The sequence below is a fragment of the Grammomys surdaster genome, unplaced genomic scaffold, assembly GCF_004785775.1.
Source record: "Grammomys surdaster isolate TR1022 unplaced genomic scaffold, NIH_TR_1.0 125979, whole genome shotgun sequence".
NCBI classification, from domain to species: Eukaryota; Metazoa; Chordata; class Mammalia; order Rodentia; family Muridae; genus Grammomys; species Grammomys surdaster.
In genome coordinates this window covers 4418512-4440335 of record NW_021620795.1, presented here as the reverse complement: position 1 = coordinate 4440335, position 21824 = coordinate 4418512, and the positions used below count along the sequence as shown (strand labels likewise).

The window sequence follows — 21824 nt, the reverse complement described above, 5'->3', positions numbered from 1 at the left end:
CCATGCATGGAAGAGGAGAAGGCTCAGCAAGTACCTAATTTTGCTGCTTTCTCTCATTGCTCACTCATGGAGGGGGATAGCAGAGGGGCATTACTCTAGCAGAGGTTATGGGGACATGTAAATCGAAAGATGTATTTTAGGAGATGCATCTACTAGACTTCCAAGATGAGTACCAATCAGACCAAGAATGGACTGCCAGGCTGTGCTGTGCTTAGTGGACCTGCAAAATGGAAGTAGCTTCTGGAATAGCCATCACCAATGTTGCAGAGTCTGAGGAAGTGGTTTGTCTGCTATAGTACAGGAGGTTCTTTTAGACAACTCAGAGACAGAGCCAAGGTCTAACAAGGCAGACTGTGGGCTCTTGCTAAGGAGATGTGTGCGTATGTCTGTCGTAGGGCAGGCAGGCTCTCTGGTTTTGCATCTGTCATCTGTCTTAACCTATTTTTCAAATGTTGAGTTTGATAAAATGCAAAATGCATTTGCCAAGCACTTTCCCCCTTAATTACATGTGTATATTTTGAAGAAAATTTAATCCATATGTTTCTGATTTGTTTACACAGAAATCATTAAAATGTTGTTTACGAAGAGCCATTTGATGTGCAAGAAGCCTTCACAAACCCTTTAAAAAGCTGTTTAAAGTTCCTTGCTTTCTTTTTTTTTTCTCTTCATATATGAGTGGGGGCAACACGGGGGAAAGGAGGAGGTTGTGCTAAGCCCAGGGACTGACCTGGTAATGTTAGAAATAAATTCCAACTCTAATGGTTTGTTTCTCCTTGGGATTCTGAACTGAAGCCTTTGGAGGCTTGGCTCCTTCTTTCCTGCCTGTCTACTGGCTCCTCTAGGGTGTGTAAGTGAAGACTATAGAATCAAATTCTGAGTCAATATCAGAGACTTCAGACTAAAGCAAAGCTTTGCCTCTAAAGAAAACAATCAAGACATCCCTCTTCCCAGTCTGGTAGCTGCCTAGTTACTATAGTCCTTAGGAAGGCCCCAGGAACTATCTACCTCTGACAAAATCTATGTTGTGAGTAGAGGGGTTCAAGTTCAAAGGATAACTCTTTCACAGTTCTGACTTTATGTGCATGCACATGGACATAGGGTGACATGTGTGTACACATTCACTTATATGTTTGTACTGTTTGGAAGTGATATTCATGGAAGAAGGCTATCACAGGGCTCTTTGTATATCTCAGCACTACAAGCTTTCATTCAGCTTAGAGATTGTACAAGAGTGCATATGGGAGGTGGCTGCATGCATACAAGTCAGCTTCCTTTGGAGACACATGGCCCCTGCTGCTTCTTGCTGTCCATACAGCATGGTCAGTATATGAGTATGATTTCTCCTAGTGTCTGTGTGACAGCAAGTCCTTGGGTTATAGGCTGCAAAGGGATAACACTTTTCCAGGGAAATTTTTCCATCTCTTCTTTCTAGCAATGGGTCCAAAGACACTATATGAGCTAAAACTTGGTGAGATCACTCTAGCTACCAATTGTGACAGGCAGAAAATGAGTTTATGTCTTTATCCAAGCCTTCTGTGACACCATTCCTATATCACTGGGCTACATCCATTCCAGCCACTGCCCTGTGTGATGGTAGGATTGTTTCCAAAATCACCAAGGAGGCTTTGGATGGTGGTGGGACTTGACTGTCAGAACTGTTCATCAGCAGTAGTTTGCGGGACTTGGAAAACTCTCATGGCCTCTGTTTTCTGGTCCTCAAGGCTGACATTTGTAGCATTGGAGTAGGTGGGGTTGTAGCATTCAACATAGCGGCTAGCACAGAGACACCTAGTATGTATTGTTTGTTTGTTTGTTTGTTTTAGAGTTATTCCTTTTACTCTTGCCCAATAGTAACTTTATTTTATAATTAACCTTTTTATGCAATATATTTTCATCATGTTATCCCCTTCCTCAGATTCTTCCAGATTCTCCCCGCCTTTCTATTTACCCAACTTGATGTTTTCTTTGTCTCTTCTTTCAAAACAGAAGAAAAAAACAAGAAGCAAACAAATAAAAACAAAATAGGGAGAAATGAAAAGAAAAAACCCACAAAACCAAAAATCAAAATAGATAAAAAACAGTAGGAACACCCTCAAAACAAAAAACAAAACAAAAAAAACCTAACCAAACAACAATAAAAACAGCCAAAGCATCAAAATGAAACAAAAAGTTTACAAAAATACTGTTGAGTATATTTTGTGCTAGCCAACTACTACTCTTGAGCACAGGGCCTGCCCTAGCGTGTTGATATACCTACTGACAAGCCATGGAAGAAAACTGATTTTTTTCCTTGCCAATGGGAATTAATTACAAATAATTTATTGGCTACAGGTGGGGCACATGTATCTACTTCCTCATTTCAGTGCTGAAATCTTATGTAGCTTGAACATGTACAGGTCTTATGTGTGCTTCCAAAGTCTCTATGAGTTCATATGCGCACTAGTCCTGTTGTATGTGGGAGACACCTTTTCCCAGAAGTCATCCATCACCTTCGGCTCTTACAATCTTTATACTTGTCCTTCTCTGCAGATCCCTGCACCTCAGGGGTCATGGTGGGGAGAACAGAGTAATAAAGACATCCCACTAAAGAATAAGTGCTCCAAAGTCTCTCAATCTCTGTACATTGTCCAGCTGTAGGCTCTGTTAATTCCCATCTACTGCAAAAGGAAGCTTCTCTGATGTGGGCCGAGTAAGAGACTGATCTATGGGCATACTATTATGTCATCAGGAGTAAATTTATTGCTATATTCTTTCAGCAAAAGTAATAGTATTAGGTTTTCTCCTAGGCCCATGACCTACTAGTCCCAAGTTCTGGCCACTTTAGCAATTGTCGGCATTGGCACCATTTCATGGCGTTGGCCTTAAATTCAACCCAAAAAACAGTTGCTGACTCCCATACCATTTGTGTACTATTGCACCAGTATATCTTGTAAGCAGGTTTCTGTTGAGGTCAAAGGGTTTGTAGCTTGTTGATATTGGTGATTACCATTTTTTTCTCAGGCAGCTATAGAGTCCCTTCGAGTACCATGAAGGCTAGTCAATGGGTATGATGCCTTTTTGAGTCTATATTCCAATCTAGACTACAAATACCTGAAGAAGGCACATGCTCCTACGTTAATCTGTCCAAACCTGAAGAGGATGCTCACCTCTAAGCACAGATGGAGCTTTCTGTCATCACTGATGGAAGGCTAACATATAAACACTTGTGAAGTGTGAATCTAGATCACTGCCTTTTTAACAGGATAACTTTTTCATCATGTCTTGGATTCCAGGACTCTGATTTTCCTAAATAGCCTTTATTTCAGATCATCATCTATCTGGGTTGCTTTCTCCCTTTCCTTTGACTCTGGACAGAACTATCCTTTATTAAGAGCCTAGCCTCAGAGTTACTTCTTTTCCTATGGCCGTTGCCTTCTAACCAGAGTCATCCTCTAGCCCTTAATCTATGTGCCCCAAGAGTCCTGAGGCCTTCTCTCTCCTTTTCTATGCATCATCTTATATTCAGGTTATTTTACCTGAGTATCATTCCTTTAACTTGTGGTATAGAGCTGTCTCTTCATCTCTTTGGGGATATATCCAAGGACCGAGAATGATCAGCGTTTTCTACAGATATTACTGGATTAAATAGAATCCTCCCATGAGTAGTCCTCTAGTGGTTTTTTCCAGTTTGTGTGTCCATTGTGCCATCTGTGTGTGAGTTTTACTTTTCTTTGACTGCTTAGGAAGCTAGCAGTTTGTAAGTGTATGCCTAGTGTGATGGTACTGTTCCCTAGATTCTTTAGTTCATCTTCTCAATTTCCCTCTTTTGGAAATATGGAAATCAAATGTCATTTTGCTGCTGGATAGAAGCCAGGCCTAGGCTAGAGAAACTCTTAAGAGGAAGTCAGGGTGGGGAAGAATCATGGCCACAGAACAATGATTGGCAGTGTTTTCATCCATTCTCCTGCCCTGACCCTGCCATTCATGAAACATGACAGTAACTACTGAGAGTAATTGATTTATTTTACTTCTTTAAAAATGACTTTAAAATTCAAACTTATTCCTTGATAACCACATTCTTGGGCACTTGCCATCTGGACTGTTTTGAATTGGAGGAGAGAAATGGAGGTTCCTTTAATGTCCTGGAAATGGCAGTCATGGGTGTTCCAGCTCTGGTGATGGGTGGGAAAGTAGATTAAGAATCCTCTCCCCGTTTCAGTTCATTGTATTACCACATTAGCCCTTCTGCCCATAAAAGAGGCACTACTTTGCTAAGGAAATACAGATTGGCCTCAGATTTAAGAAGCAGTGGAGAGAGGCAGGAAGTCCTTTGGATGTGCCCCAGGGTTTCTTAGTAGTGATGGTCACAGTGCTTAGCCTTGGAGCTTGTTCTTGGCCTGGGAGGATGTGTAATATTTCCTCCCTGTGACTCAGTGCACTATTCTCACAGAAGGCTCAGGCCCTACTGTTGTTTGTTCATGTGACAGGCATTATGGCAGCACCTAGCTCTGGGAGTGGCTATGGGGGTTGAAGTGTGCCTTAAGCACTAAGCCCTATCGTGTGGCATGGTAAAGGTTTGTAACAGTCATAATTATTAGTATCATTGTAAGAAGGGTGGCAGTGAAGTCCCTGGTGACATGGCTCATGCCTTGGGATGTCTATGATGGAGCCAAGTGGAATTTTTCCCACCTATATATCTGAGACTTATCACTTCAGTTGTACTTCATGAAACTGTTCAAATAGAAAATAACACAAGGCCAGAGTTGCAGGTGTTAAAGGCTGATGTCCCTTCCTTTGGTGGCCCTTTTCCCACTGCATGTGTCAACTGCCTTCACTCATCCTGCTTGTACTTAGAGAAGCTCTTTGTGTAAAAGTCGACATGGCTGTCATCACTGTTACCGTCAATCACAAGGTTCATGTCTTGAAGTAGTAATGATCACTTTCTTCTTGTTTGGGACTCAGGCCTCTCACAGAAGTCTAGGGATTCCAGTTGTATGTGGCACTAGACTTGACGGGGACATGAAAGAAGTCTTTTCTCACCTTCTATTTTTCTTCACAAGTGCAAGCTAGTGGAAACTTCTTTTCAAAACACAGTGTCTACCAACTGTCCTTATAGATATGGCCACCAGTAATTTTTTTCCTCTAAGTAACACAAGATGTTTACTGCGTGCCAGGCATGTGATTTAATACATTATTCTACATACTACTCTGTAATGCAGGAACTATTGTTCTTAAGTTTCCAGGTGAGAAAATTGAGGTTAAGAGACTTGCTATGAACCACTCACTAAATTAGGTAAGCCATGTGAACCCAGATGAGTCCAGAACCTGTAGACACACTGCTTCTCTGTCCTGTGTCCTGTCTGCCATGATTTCTACTCCCCCTTGGCTCTGCCTGAGTATTCAGATAACTGTGTCCTAGAAGTTTACATGCGCATTTCATATGTGCAGAAATGTTAAGTCTCTGTTTTTTTTGTCAAATTGTGCTATTTTCTTCCCAGCGTATGACAATCCATCAGAAATGAAAACTACTCTTATTTTACATAAACACTTCCAATCTCCTCCCTGCATCATATAGTGTTGTAGCAGAAAGCGTTCTAAATATGTAAAACAAGTTTTGCACCAGAGTTTCGATAAGTATCATCGATTCACACATGCTGGAGATGAAGCCTTTCCACATTTAATCCTGCAAACCTCCATATCCAAATACACAGTCAATGAGTGAGGGAGGAAGTAATGACTTACAATGCAAAAATGGCATTCTGCATAGCCAGAAAGCACAGTACAATATGTTTAGGTGATGGAACAGTTTGAATGTGAAATGGCCTGCATAGATGTACGTGGTGGAACACTTGCTTACCAGTTATCAAGGCCTTTGGGAGAGATTATTGAACCACTGGATATGGATGCTGGTGGGAAGTAACGGAGCTGAAGAGCTAGGGATAGGAGGTTGTAGGTTGGCTCTGCTTCTGGCCCAGACTCTTTCCTGGGACATCAAGATGTAAAGAATCCTAGCCGCACACTTCTGCCTGAGTTCCTGCCACATCTCTCCTACAAGGATGAACTGTATTCTTTTAATACACAGCAGTCCAGTTCTCTACCTTTAATGACTTTATACAGATATTTTATTATAATATCATCAAACAACAACAAAACAATGAATATAGAAAACTTATCTTGAGAAATTATTATCTTGATACATTATTATGATAAACCTGACTAAGTGGTCCAGAGGCCTTTGGAACTGGCTTGCAGAAGGAAAGAGGAAGAGTTTGGTAGTATAAGCTAGCAAAGCCCAAGACTACCAAAGGCAGAAATAAATGGCTCATTCCAGTAGGATTGTGTGAAACCAGTATACTTATAGAAATATAGACAATTTGGTTTTAGAGAAGGAGAGTTGTATCAAGAATCATGGGTAGAAGCCATTTATGTTATATTCTGGTAAAGTATTTGGTTCTGTCTAGCCATGTCCTGAAAATCTGAAGCACTGATTCCCTGCATGGAACTCCATGTAGATATGTATTATTATTTCCTAAGTTGCTTTAACTAAGTGTGTGTATGTATGTGTGTGTGATGCTGGGCTGAAGTTTCCAGAAGTCAGGAGAAAGAGGCTAAAGCACTGGTTCTCAACCTGTGGGTTGTCGCCCCTTTGGGACTCTAATGACCCTTTCACAGGAGTCACCTAACAGCATTGGGAAACACAGACATTTACATTATAATTCATAATGGTAGCAAAATTACAGTTATGAAGTAGCAATGAAAATAATTTTATGGCTAGGGGCCATTACAACTTGAGGGGTTGTGTTAAAGGCTCACATCATTAAGGAATTTGAGAACCACCAGCCTAAAAGGTACAAAAAGTTATGTTTGCTCTTCTGTTAATTTTGTATGAACATGTATTTATGTCTAATAATTAAGAGGACAAAACAAAACAAATATACATACATTTATTTTTAAGAAGCACGTCTACATAAAAATCAAATGCTCCTGTATAAAAATTATGGCCAGCCTTCTGATATATAAATACAGAATCCAGTCTTTCTGCATTACAATGGGTCCATTTGTGGAGAACTATCTAGTAAGATGTAGATGGCAGAGTCAGTATGAATGCAACCTTGGCAGGATGTATGATGTGTCATGTTGTGGTGGCAGCAGTCATTTAAGACAGATGATGCTGGCCTGGGAGAAGAGAAGCTTCACTCTCTGGTATGTCTGCTGATGAGCGTCATGGGCAGGGGATGCCTTTCCTCAACTATGAAGAACATTTTGTATTTGGAATATAATAGGTCAAAAATTCCAAAGTTAGACTGGAAACCCAAACAAATCTAAAGTGTGGTTTTCTGGTTTCAAGAAGCAGTCTTGTCTGTGTTTCCCAGGATATAGAGTCAGAAGCCTTATTAGGGGATCTTTTGAGCTGCAGTTCCTAGGTGTTAAAGCATTCTTTAGATGTAAAAAAAAAAAAAATGTCCCAATGGAGGCCCAGGACTAGTGTGGCCAATAATATGCACAGGTCAGTCCCCTCTTTCTTACTCCACTGTCTCAGTTACCATCTAGAGACTAGGCTGCAGCAGGGACATGCATTACAGGAAGTCTGAGCCAGAGCTCCCGTGTAGGCTGAAGAGTTCCTGGCAGCAGGACAGGTAGGTCTTGAGAGCAGGATGCACAGTGTCAGAGCCACCCTTTCTTCGATATGGCATTTGAATGTCCATGCCTTAGGTTGCTAATACAGAAGACTTGGTGGTCTCCCTTGGTTATCTTGCCATCCCTTGCCACAGTATAGACATCTCTGTTTTCTAATCACTAAGGGGCTGCTGCCTCTAGCCTCTCTTCATTCTGGACTGAAAATGGTATTTGCGTATATCTCTGATCTAGTTTCTTTTCTTCCCTCTCATTTCATGGCAAAAGGACAACTTCTGAGAGGGTGTGGCTCAACAGCTCTGAGTGCTGCTTCGAATTTAGAAATCTGTGTATCCCATATGGGCGAAGATGCCACATGTTGCTATTTTAAACTTCACAGTGGATTAATCCACATCTTTAGAGATGCAGTGCTATAGAAAAATTGAAGACACATCACTCTACATGATGAAACCCAGACTGGAGTGGAGTCCCAGCTCTATCTGGCCCCTTTTATTAGAGTACTGAAGCAATAGTTGAGTCCCCATGACATTTTTTTCCTCTTGTGTCAGCTTTATCAAAGTACACAGGCTAGCTAGAAGAACTGTCAGCCACATCTAACTTTCAGAGAGTTTCCTGAGGTGCACTCTCATTTTCTTTTCTCCCCAGAACTAGCAGATGTAAATGCCTCAGGAACCTAGATAAAGGGCTGATGAGGAAAGTCATTAGGGTATGTCTTAGGATTTCCATTGCTGTGAGGATACACTATGACCAAAACAACTCTTATAAAAGACAACATATAACTGGGGCTGGTTTACAGTTTCAGAAGTTCAGTTTAGTATCATCATGGTGAGAAATGTGGTAGTGTCCAGGTAGACATGGTGCTGGAAAAGGAACTGAGTGTCCTACATCTTGATCCAAAGGGAGCCAGGAGATGACTGACTCTTCTGCACTGAGTGGAGCTTGAGCATTAGGAGCCCTCAAAGCCCACCTACATATGACACACCTCCTCTGTCAAGGCTACACATCTTGCTAATAGCACTTCCCTTGGGCCAAGAATGTACAAACCACCACAGGGTAGTTATGATATACCAGCATTAGGGAAACAGTGGTTGGCTTCCTCCACTGGAATAGGAATCTGAGAGAAGGCTAAACTCATTTTCTCCATGTTCCTGTAGAATTGGTGGTGGTAACTTGCCTTGTTACAAACCAGGCTGCAGAGAAAACTACACATTGTTGTTCCTGCACCATCTTGCTCTGTTCCTGTGGATGTCAAGAACAGGTTTCCATACTCTCTGTAGTTTTTACAAAAGTGTAACTGTGCTAATTAGGATTCAACATAATGAGTTTTTTTTTTTCTGAGACAGGGTTTCTCTGTGTAGCCCAGGCTGTCCTGGAACTCACTCTGTAGACCAGGCCAGCCTCAAACTCAGAAATCCGCCTGCCTCTGCCTCCCAAGTGCTGGGATTAAAGGCATGTGCCACCACCGCCCGGCTCAACATAATGAGTTTTATTAGGACATATTTGCACACACACACACACACACACACACACGACAGTTTATTTTGCTCACACTCCCACCACTGTGACCCCTCTTACCCTTTTCTCCCGCTGATTCCTTTCCTCTCCTCAAATAGATTCCTTTAGAGGTCTGTAAATAGCTAAATACAGAATCTTCACAGGAGAGATAACAAGATATTTTGGATTTTTCCCTCTGTTGTTTCTAAACCCCCCTCCTTGTCTTTAAGTCTCATTCTTCCCCCAATATTGCCCACCTTCCTTTATGTCATATGTATTTTTAAAAGTCTAGACTTTTGCATGTGAGAGATAGCATTCAACATTTGTCTCCCCGAGTCTTTGTTCATCCAGTGGATCTTTGCTTCCCTCCATCTTACCCTGTGGCTACCATCTGTCTTGGGATTCTTTCTACAGTTCACTTACTGAAAATGGATGTCCCCTTCATGTCATACCTGAGGGTCACAAACGAGTCAGCCTTTATGAGGTTTAATCTCTCATTTGCCAATTTGTTTCTCTGTTATGGATTCAGTTAGTACTGAAATTCATATGTTGAATCCCAGAGCCTCAGAATACAACCATAGAGGTAAGATCTTTAAAAGAATAGCTAAGTTAAAAAGAGACCTTTAATATAGAACTCTAATCCAATTTGGCAGGGTTTTTGTTTCTGTTTTGTTTTTGTTTTGTTTTGTTTTGTTTTGTTTTATAAGACGAGGGCAGGATACTGAAGGAAAGAACACTTAAACACAGACTCAGCTCTACAAAGCAACCAGAAGCCTGGCCAGAACTTGGACTGTCTTCAAAACTGGAAGAAAATACATTTTTAGTATTTAGTAGTATTTAATATTTAGTGTATTTGTTTAAGACATCCAGTTTGTGACGTTTTGTTATGACAGCCTAACCTGACGGCTTTCTTCCAAAGAGGAATTGAGGCAGGTCTGCCTATTGCTCATAGCTGTGCTCTGAGTATGAACCAAGAAGCGCTACATGTTACTGAGAGTCAGCCAGGTCTTATGCAGTTCCTTGCTGATATCCAGAAAATGTTTTCCAGGGTTTGGGTGTTACCATGGCTAGCTCTCAGGGATGAGGAGTTCCTGAAGCCAGGGGCGGCCTCAGTTTGGAAATGTGAGTATGTCTGGGATGGTGCTTCCCAGTTGGAAACAACGTATATATAGGGTTGGTTAACAGCCACAGCAGGCAAGGAACCTTGTAGGTGTCCTGTATCATCCTCTTTAGTCCTACCCCATCAGACAGCCCTGCATTGCCAATTTAAGCTGCCCCTTTTCCTAATAAAAAGCGTATTTGTAGGAGGCCAATAGCACACCTTTAGTGTATGCCAAGGAGAGCCTTATCTTCTGTTTCCAGGCCGATGGCATACATTTCTGTATCATGGTTGGTTAAGTTAGCAAGAATTGTTTCTGAGATACAGTCTCTGGAAGGAATTAGAATGAGTGTTAGAAATCTAAGTCAGAGGTCCTGGTGGCGATGGATGGAGAGCAAGGTTGGATTTTAAATGGGTCGTTACTGTTATCTTGGATGATGAGAAGTCCAATTGTATCTCAGCACTGAATGGCTAAAGCCAAGGCTTTCCAAGCCAGGGCAATATTAGTAAAGAAGGGTAACAGAAAGCATAAGAGTATTTATCATGTCTTATGTCTCTGCATTAAAAATACCAGCACAGAGGCAGATTGCAGTGCTTTGAAAGTTGAAATAACTGGATGGAAGGAGAACACTTTGTTTATGATGCTGCTTGTATCCTTCTACACAGACCTTTAGGGGATTAGAGTCCATTACTTGGGTATCAGTTGACATTTTTCTCTGTACATGTGTCTATCTGCATACATGCATTGTGGCATAGTACTTATGTAGATGTTTAAGGCAAGATCTCCTCTTTGTTACTTGCTGCTGCTTACGTTTGCTTAGCTGGCTCATGAGTTTCTGGGTGTCTCCTGACTCCACCTTCCATCTCACATAGGAGGGTGGGGATTACAGATGCCTGCAATCATGTCTGGATTTACATAGGTCCAAGGGACTTGCACTCAAGTCCTCACACTTGCACAGCAAGTGATTTGTCCTGGAGCCACCTCTCCAACCCAGCATCTGACTTTTGCAAGTGCCCCAGTGTAGCTGTCCCAGGCTTTTCTTGTATTAGGAGAGTCAGAGGAGCTGTGCTGACCCCATCTCATCCTGATATCCTTGGAGTTCACTGTCTGACCCAGCAAGGGGAGGGATCCTTAGTGTTCAATCTTAGAAGCTGAGTCAGATAGTTTGCCAGGAAAGCCTAGCACCCTGCGCTTCCATCTTGTAGGTACCTCTGATACATTGCAACACCTGAAAGTCATGCTTTAAAACTGTGTCATATAATAGATAAATTCTAAGTAGCATTTGAAGGAATATACAAGTAGGTACTCTCCCCTGTCATAGCCCATCCATTCTTTTTTGCTATATTGCTTCTGGTGTCCTAAAAATTTCATTCTATAGAAACATGGGTTTTTCATTATAACAGTATTCTTCTTTAGCCTTTGCACTTTATGGAAATTTATGGCTAAAATAAAATATGGCTAAATTTTTTCCCTGCTCTGCTAATTCCTTTATTTTCTATGAGTTACTAAGCTGTTACATCCCCTGTTGTCTTCATTTCCAATAATGTCTATTATTGGAGGAAAAGAATATTAATAATTCCAAATTATAAAAATATAGGGTTATTGTTTTGGAACACTAGATGTGTACTAAAAGAAAGTATATAATGACAGACTCTCCTGAGCTGGTGATGTGGACTGAGCCAGGTTTCCTATCAGCCCACTGCCAAGCTAAAAGTAGGAGCTATGTGGTAGACAGGTCACCTGTCAGGAGCTGAGTAATGTCTGGCATGACCAGGGTCTCTGATGGTCAATTTGTCAGTGTCAGCACCAAATCTATTCTCATCTGGAGAACAGATGAAGTGGCCACCAGGTCTCAGAGTAAAAGGGGCTAAGAGGTTACTGGATAGAAAATGAGAACTTTAAGTCCTCGGGGACCTTTGGATGATTTCTTGATTTCTTTGCTGAAAGCTATTCACACCTGAGTGTTTGTGGTCACACCTCATGTATCCCATTGAAAACTGCAGGCTGTCGTACAAATCATTCTAGTGCAGATGACACACGCTTTAAAACACCCACTGCAGGACCCGAGGCTTAGTAGTTAAGAGCATACACTGGTCTTGCAGAAAACCCAAGTTTGGGTATTAGTACCCTTGTTGGGAAGCTGTAACTCTGGCCAAAGGGGGGTCCAACACCTCTGATTCCACAGGCTGCTGCACTTACGTGTAACTTCCCCACTGCTTGCCACATACTCTCACATACATATTCATTAAGTAAAACTAATTTTTAAAACCTTTAAAACCAATCTAGTATTCATCTCTACAACCGACCCTATGGTTTGTGGCTAGTGAGTGTAACTGAGGCACAAGCGTGCACTTGCTGCACACAACCTGCTTGTGGGTGGGTGGCAGACTAGGCAGAGATGTATCACTATTAAAGATGGTCCCTCTGCTGGTTTTCCTTACACCTATCTCTTTCTGTACTCTGGATTTTCCACTGTGAATCTGTGGTTTCTGTTTGCTTGTTTGTTTGTTTTTTAACACAATCTCATGGGTGTGAGTGGCATGTCTATACATGGAGAGGAGCCCACAAACAGTCTTGGAACAACTGGGAGCCCCCTTACAAGGGGTTACCCATGCATGGCTGATGCAAACACTACCAGAAAGCATCTATGCCAGACCTGGAGTGAGGGGAAGTGCCCTTCACTGGTGGCCATAGATCCCAGTGTCACTGTAAATTCTAAAGCTTGTTTTGTTTCTACTCAGTGAGCCAGCTTCTGCTGAATGGCTAGTGTGCAGGTTGCTCCTAAACCAAGACAAGCAGGGCCCTGAAACACTGAATGTGAGTGGGCTATCAGAGAGTCCTTGGAGAGCAAGGTAAGGGGCAGGCCTGTCTTAGTTGCAGTTTCCATTGCTGTGAACAAACACCATGACCAAAGCAACTCTTATAAAGGACAACCTTTAATTGGGGCTGGCTTATACTTTCAGAGGTTCAGTCCATTAACATCATGGCAGGCAGCATGGCAGCACAAAGGCAGCCATGGTGGTATAGAAGGAGCTGAGAGTTCCACATCTTGATCTGACCATAGCCATAGGAGAGACTGACTCTGGTCAGACTTGAGCACATATATATGAGACCTTAAAGCCACCTCCAACCCCACCAGTGACATACTTCCTCTAACAAGGCCACACCTCCTAATAGTGTCGTTCCCTGTGGGTCAAGCATATTCAAACCATCACAAAGCCCTAGGCATTGTGGGAATGGGTTTCCTCTGTCTCTTCCCTCTGACAGACTGGCTGAAGGCTCTTCAGTGATTACTGTCATTGCCAATATTATTAGAGCTATTGTTGTACCTGTGTCAATATTGCTAGAGCACTCATTGTACTGAGTATTCACAGGTGCCCAGAAGATCTAAAAATCCACCTGTCTCTCTTGCGAGATTCGAGGGCAGCTCACTGCAGAAGGTGGGGCAGTAATACAGGTGCCCAGCACACTGACCCATAGAAACAAATGTATGGTAGATGCTTATGACTGTTAGTGACCCTTCTCTAAGCATTGTGATTAACATTTGAATGGGAAGAGGCTATACAGAGAAGGGGAAGAGGGAGGAAGTGAGCATAGAAGGGACAGGTGCAATGACACAGAAAGCAGAGACTTCTGGTATATTGTATTAGGTTATTTAAAAGCAGCTGTAGTTGTGGAAGAGGAGGGGAAAGGATTGAAAGAGCCAGAAAATTCAAGGGTGCCACAGGAAAACATACAGAATCAATTAAGTGGGACCCATGGGGGATCACCACTGAGACTGAACCAGCAACCAGAGAGCATGCATGAGACAGACCCAGACTCCTACACACATGTAACAGGTGTGAAGCTTGGTCTTCATGTGGGACCTTAACATCAGGAGCAGGGTCTGTCTTTGGCTTGGTTGCCTGGCTTTTGATCCCTTTCCCCTAACTGGGCTGCCCCTAATTGTCTCCTCTCAATAGGAGAAGATTCACCTAGTCCTACTGTAACTGCATATGTCAAGGTTGGTTGATATCCATGAGAGGCCTCCCCTTCTCTGAGGTAAAAAGGAGGGAGAGATAGGGGGAGGAGATGAGATAAGAGGGACTGGGAGGAGAGGAGAGGAGGAGGGGAAACTGTGATTGGGATGTAACATAAATAAATAAATTATGAATGGAAAAAAACCCAGCAGTCATAGAGAGATGGAAGAAAGAAAGAGAGGCTTGGTCTGACCTTAGGTGGGACCATGATTATATCAAGGAACATTTTGTTATTCACATCCTTGAATGACCAAAATACCTACAGAAGGAGCTGGGATATGCCCCCTATAGGAGTTGAAATGACTTCTGTGCAGTCTACAAGAGAAGCTGGGAAGTGTAGTCTTTCAGGAGAAAACTGTCACATTGGACATCAGATTTCAGGGGATCCTGTGCTGACCTTGTGAGGGAGCAGGGTCAGCTGGACAAGAAGTACAGAAGGCAAGAGTGAAGAGATCCCGTGTATATTGGGGAAAGAGGTGAGCCCTGATGCCTCAGGATGTGGCAGCCCTGGTGCCCCAGGATGTGGCAGCCCTGGTGTCCCAAGGTGGACTATTCTAACTCTCCACTCCATGCTGTGGATCGTGGGGGAAATGCTATTGGACCACCTATCTTTTACCCAGCCTTGTGTGAACACCAGCCCTTCATAGGAGTGACTTACTGATCTGACAGCCACTAAACAGTGTGTGTCATGCACTGAAGGAGACAGCACTGTTATAGCTGTATTCAAATAAAGTAATAACAAGAATTACATTTTGAGTACATAATTGTGTAAGGTGTTCAGAAACCAGAGGCTTCATTCTTGCTTATAGGCAGTTTGTCATGATTAAGTGATGTTTTGTACTTGGCTTTTTGTCAGACAAGAGGCCCTTCTCCCTATGGTAGCCAGGACCCCCATAAATTCCCAGATAATGTTGATCTCTGACCCCAGTAGCACAGACATGAACTGTCCCCTGACACATGGCTGTGGGAGGTCTTGCCCTGGTTTTTGTTCCCAGCCTGAACCAAGACTTGTCTGTGGTATCCCTGTTGGTTGCTCACAACCCTTTCCTTCTCTAGATCATGCCTAGGACCCTAGGCATGTGTGCCAAGGTCACTGTCTTTTTCCCATCATAGTGGGCAAGTTATGTGATAGTCCTTTAGTCACATGGGAGTTGAACACTGGGCACAATCTGGCCACTGGTCTCATCTCTGCTGAGAGCAGTTTAATTTGTATCACCTGCCTGAGGCTCTCCTGCTTTTTAAAGAACTTGCCAGTCTTGTGACAGCCTATCCAGTGAACTGTTTTCGAGTGCCCTAGATTGCTTGTTTGGAGGCAATAGTTGTGATGTTAAATAGCATGGACACTAACCTTAGCTCATTAATCAATTTTAAACAACTCTGGGCACACATGCATTCCTGGGACCCTTAGCAGGCCCTTGCATTTGGTCCATTCACTTTGCTCAGCCGGCCTCCTCTGCCTCTAAGTATCCTTTCCTGGAGTCCTCCTTCACCTTGAAGAAAGGTCATTAGCAGGTGATCTGAGGCTAAGGATAAAAGAGATCTGTTGCCCCTGCTCCTGCCTCTCCCACTGCCTTTCCCAACTATGAAGGGAGGAGGCAGAGAATGAAAGTTCCCAGATATTCATCTCTGTTGTCACAAAGAAAACCTCCATCTTCGTTCTCAGTCTTCACCATTTCTCCAAGGAATCTGTTCTCTTTTTACACTGCTTTCTGTCTATTGTCTTCAGCTAACAGACAAAGATGCAGAGAATTCTTGGTGTGTTCCATCTGGTTCTATCCAAAGCAGTGTGTGTGTGTGTGTGTGTGTGTCTGTGTCTGTGTCTGTGTGTGTCTGTGTGTGTATCTAGTGTCAGGGCTTCTCTGATCAAGTGAAGCAATTTACAGTGTTAGACTACTAGGTTAGAGAGCACTTTCAGAGTCTAGCAGAGAAGAGCAGGGTCTTAGGGCCAGTGTTACAAACACCTGTTGAGTGAGCTCTGCTGCTGTGCAAAATAAAGGGTGGTGCTTGTTTGCTGGTAGGTGGGAGTAAAATATGGGACAGACAGCCCAATCTGCAGTTCCCCACAGCACCCCCCCCCCACTGTGGTTAGTGTCTGCTTTGAACAAGCACTTCTAAGAGAACCGCATCTTCTCCTTTAAGTTTAAGCAGGTGGCAGCAAACAATTGAGTATGTTGATTGTTCCAATCATTCCTTGTGCTTGCCCTGTGAGGCAGAGCTAGAGTCATGACAGTACCCTGTTACCAAAACATCATCTTCAGAAGCAGTCTCAAATCCTCATCCGTTGAGTGGTTACTGGTAAGTTTTCAAATGGATTAAAAAGCACAAGTGACCCTGAAGTTACTGATGTGTGGTGATAAGCCCCTAATGTGAAACTGGCTGTAATTTACGACTGAGCTCCCTGATATACACTAAGCTGGGGACTTGGATTCTGAGGCTCTTTTCAGATTTACAAAGACCATTTTTCACCTGTTCGTGCTATGTCATATTGTCACATTAAGGTAATTTGAAGAATTGTCTAACCTAGCTATTATTCAGTAATCTGTATCTTTAAACAACTGGAAGTCATTTTAGTGTGTTGAGTAGTGTTCCTTACGTAGTCCCTGGGTGCTCAGGACCTCAGGCTGTGATTGCTTTTGTCTACTTCGGCTGTTATAATCAAGATACCAGAGACAGGGTAGCTTAAATATCATAAAGTTCTTAATAACTTAAATATCAGATTAAATAAGCTTAAATATCAGAAATATCCTAGTTCTAGAGGCTGGAAGTCCTAGGTCAGCATGCTAGCATGGTCAGGTTCTGGTGAGGGCTGTCTGTGTGGCAGGTGACTGTTTCTTGCTGTGACTACAGGCAACAAGGAACACAAAAGAACCAGCCCTCACATATTTCTTTGTGAGGGCACTAATCCTGTCAGGAAGGCTCCACCCTCATAAGCTGATCACCTCTCAGCTCTAAAATCCCTCATGCTATGGTCAAGATTTTAAAGTATGAATTTGCTGCAGGATGTACAAACATTCATCCAGTAAGTGGTCTACTTTTGAAATAGAGGTTTTATAAATGAAATAATTTAAATATTTTGAAAGGACATCTTATTTGGATTGAGGAGAGTACCTAATTCAAATGACAAGTATCCTTTTAAGACAAAGAAAAGCTACATAGAGACACATGCGAAACATAGCCACATAAAGATGGAACTTTCTAGGAACCAAGGGCTACCAATCTTTTAGCAATGAGATATAAGGAGAGATAAGGGGAAAGGCTTGCCAAGCTTCTGACTCAGAAACATCAGGACAAACCAGCTGTGTTGGTTTTATGGTTTTAAGTGTCAACTTAGACACTCTAGAATCAATTGAAATAAAGTCTTAATGAGGAATTGTCTAGCTCAGGTTGGCTTGAAGCCTTGTCTGTGGAGGAATTTGTAGAATACTAACTGATGTAGGAAGACCCTGCCTTCTTTTGGGCAGCATCATCCTTAGGCAGGGGGTCAGGGGAGAAAGCAAGGAAGGAAAAAGTAGGCTTGTGTACATTTATTTCTCTCTGCTCTTGACTCTGGATGTGATGTGTCTTGCTACTGAAGTTCCTGCCCTGACTTCCCCTCAGTTATAAACTGTAATGTAGTATTATAAATTAAACAAACCCTTCCCCCTAAAATGCTTTTTATTTATTTCATTCCCTTTCCTTCAGTCCATCTCATATGGGCTCACCCAAGGTAAGATCATTACTACTACTGTTACTACTACACTTCAGCTCCTCTTCCCCCTCCTCCTCCTCTTGTTTCTCCTGCTCCTCCTCTTCCTCCTTCTCTTCCTTCTTCTACCCACTGAATCCACTTACTGATGCCTTTATCTGAATGGATGCAAGACTATCTTTTAAAGCATGAGTAGCCTCTCAGGAACCAAATCCCTGAGGAAAATTGGCCCTTCCTTCCCCCCCATCAGGCATCAGCTGCTAATAGGTCCTCAGCTAGGAGTGAAACATCATGACTCACAGCCCCTTCTATTCTGGGATTTTGTCTGGCTTGATTTGTCAGGTTTTGTGCAAGCAGTCATAGCCACTGGAAATTCACATGTGCAAAGGCAGTGCCCTGTCCAGCTTTCTGTCAGGATATTTTATCGCAGCAATGGGAATGAAACGAGGAAACCACCTGTCCTCAATGTTAATTAAAGAGACAAGGGATAGAGAAGAACAGAGAAAGGTTTATTTGATGAGGCCACATTGGAAAAAAAAAGACTGGATATAGAAGTCTTAAGTCCATCTTCAATCTCCTGACCTGAGGTGTCTGTTTAAATAGAGGACAGGATGTACGTGTAGCTAAGCCATACTTGAGACCACGGTCCTAGCCGTCAGTGTCTGGGTGCCAGTCTCTCATGCAAAGTGCTATGATAAGTTGCTGGGGTCTGTGCAGTATGTACCTGGGAGACATTATGCACCCTTGACTGGTCTTAGGCACCAGTCTTTCCTATGTCCTAGAGGAAATCCAGTTTTTCAGGGTTCACTGTCTTAATAGTCTGATAGCCAACAGACTATGGGGAGGGCACATATCCCCCTTTAAAATGTCTTTCTGCTTGCTGGGACAATTATACTAATAACAATTGTCAATTATATTAGGGTGATTTAAATTTCCTTTTCAATCTTTTTTGATTTTCTTAGATATAGAGACTGTTTTGTTAATTAAAATAAGTCATTTTGAGGGAAAGATTGAAACTAGTTGTAGAGGTGATTTCCAACCCCTACCCTCCACCAAATGAGCTCAGCATTCGGCTAAGCTAAGGAAACTGACTGCAGACACCATTGTACATCCCAGTCCCTGCTCTTAAGACCAGAGATTTGGGCTCCATCACTGTTCTTGAAGGTGGTTGGTAAGACAACAAACATAGCCTGGGTTTTGGTGGTCTAGTCAGTCTGAAGTCACAAACTCAGGAGTAGTGCTTGGCTCAAGACATCAAAAAGAACTTTATATTTTTTTTCATTTTTTGTAAGCTGTCTGCATTTTGTTTATCAAAAGATCTTTCTTATGTTTCTTTTTGGCACAATTAAGCGGATTTGATCATTCACATTTGTGGGCTTTTAACATATTCATCCCAAATGCCTTCCTGCATCTGCTATCTATTTCAATATTGTTTTCCCTAATAGTTTGGAGATATTTTCAACATTTGGACTTTTTCTTATTGCTTTAACGACAATATCTGGAGAGAGTTAATTTTTTATTCCATTCATCTACAACAATCAGTTGTTTTGAAGGCAAAGTGAGCCCTTTCCTGCTTTCCCAGTTCCTTTCCTTCATAAATAAGTTTTGTGTTACTGGAGATTAGATGGTGCCTCTGGTATGATTTTACTGATCCTGTATGTTAATTAACTGTGTCCTGTGCATAATTTGGTTGTAAGAGATAAGATCTTTCCATATGTATGGTAAATGAATAATAACAGGTTTTAGAGGGGATATATCTCTTGTAACAAGTTTCCTTTTAGTTTTGAACTTTGTTTTCCTGTCTCTTTATCCTTCCTCTTTGTGGCTGTTTGTTCCTCCCACTTCTTATTTTACATGATCAAACCATTCTCCTTATTTATCCCTTTAATACTTAGCTTGGCTTTATCATGGGTGGGTTTTACTTTGGGAGATCCTTTGAGTAACACAGTTTCCATTCTGATATAAAAAGTCAGTATGTTCTTTCCTTTTGAAGAAAAATAAACAAGATTTATTAACTCTTTTATTTTATTTAAGTATGGGTGTTTTACCTGCATGTATATCATGTAGTATACACCACATGTATACCTGGGTCCTCAGAGGACAGAAGAAGGATTCACATCCCCTGGCACTGGAGTTACCCCATTTGTGAGCTGCAATTTGGGTGCTGGGAATCAGACTTGGGTCCTCCAGGTGGGCAGCCAGAGCTATTAACCACAGAGTCATCGGTCCAACCTGCTTCTTTCCTTTTTGAGGGTGCTAAGCACACTCAATCTATAAATGAGCTACAAACCCAGCACTCCAGTCCATTATTTTCTATTATGGATAAATAGATTGAAATAGCAGTATAGAGAGTATAAATCTCCACCTTAATTAACATTCAAAGAAAGCTGTTTAAAAATAATCAAACAGATCATAAGACAAAATCCTGGAGGGGTAAATTGAAAAACTGGATTGGTTTCTAGTCCCATCCTGGTGTCTCTTATTTATAATTAGTGTCTACGATAAAATTAGCCATCAAATCTGTTAGGGCTCCAAAATCTTGGCCTGAGGTTTCATTTACATTGTATTTCTGGCAGTTTGAATAATGGTCCAAACTAGTCACATTGATTAAATAGACCAATTTTGTGACTTAAATGTTTTAACATCTGTATTGCTCAAAGATCTTTCTGAATCAGTACATTTCTACTGATACAAAAATAAAAATGTTTGCCCCAAATTTTGAGAATCTATTAGAAAGCCTTGACTGGAGAGCACATTCCTGTGTAAGTAGCGGCCCCCAAGAATGCCCAAATAGCTATGACCTTGAGGAATTTGGAGCAGGGGATGCCACTTTGGAAGGCCTTGCTTTTTGCTGTCAAGCCCCTCCCCACCCCCACCTCTACCCCCACTCCTGCAGCTGGCTTCTTCCTCTCTTGGTGTAGTCCTGCTAAATATGTATGGCCTGGTTAGTTTTATTTTCGCAGACCTAACATTTTCATCTCTTCCTTGTTACTTGTAACATATAATCAGCTGAGTTGCACCATTACAGCCCACCAGGTGCTCTCCTCTCCTGTCAGATTTGGTTTTTTTCTCTGCATCCCAAGAGATCTTTAGTTTGCATTGAATTTTTCTGATGACTTTGATGAAAGTTGTTCTGTCTGCCATATATTTTGAGAAAGCTTGATCCGCCCTCCTTTCTCCCTCCTTCCTCCCTCCCTCCCTCCCTCCCTCCCTCCCTCCCTCCCTCCCTCCTTCCTTCCCTTCCTTCAGTACCCCTTGTTTTCTTTCCACTTTTTAAAATAGTTCTGAGGCTGGACCCCAAGGCCTTGTCCACCCTTGCCCAAATCTTGACCTCTGAACTGTAGAACCAATTCCTTTAATCACTTCTCATACAGTACTAAGATGTAAACTTCTTTCAGCCTGGGAATGTTGCTGATAATTGCACATTCTTGAGATAAGTTAGTGGCAAGGTGAAGTCCTGGGGCGTAATATGGTTTTTCTGGCATCTGAGATGTCTCTCTGGGTGTTTGTGACCATATCAGAAGCTTGGAGGGGCTTACAGTTTGTTATATTTGGCTTCCTCTTCCTGCATGTAGCATTCTGAATTTCTTCTAGGAACACATATTTTAGACTCACGATCAGATTTAGGCTGACTAGGCGACCTCATCCCTGGGTAACTGAAAGACAAAGAATGTGAGGAGATACCTACAAATCCCATATTTTGACTCTGGATAAAGTATGGCAGAAGATGCAATGCTTGTGAGTCCTGCAGTAATGCTGCGGCCCTGTGAGAGTAAAGCCTGGAGATGCTGAGCCAAGGGCTGCAGGCTGTGAGGCCTGAGTACTGGACCGACTCTAGGATAAAGAAAAGGAAGATAGAAAGCCGTGTGTGTGTGTGTGTGTGTGTGTGTGTGTGTGTGTGTGTGTGTGTGT

At 42.3% G+C, this 21824-nt stretch overlaps 1 protein-coding gene across 2 annotated transcripts in view; it reads left to right on the top strand.

Annotated features, from left to right (window-relative positions):
* The window catches only part of Cacna2d3 (calcium voltage-gated channel auxiliary subunit alpha2delta 3), a 793771-nt gene that overhangs the window by 316696 nt on the left and 455251 nt on the right, over positions 1–21824 (top strand). The window lies entirely within an intron of this gene.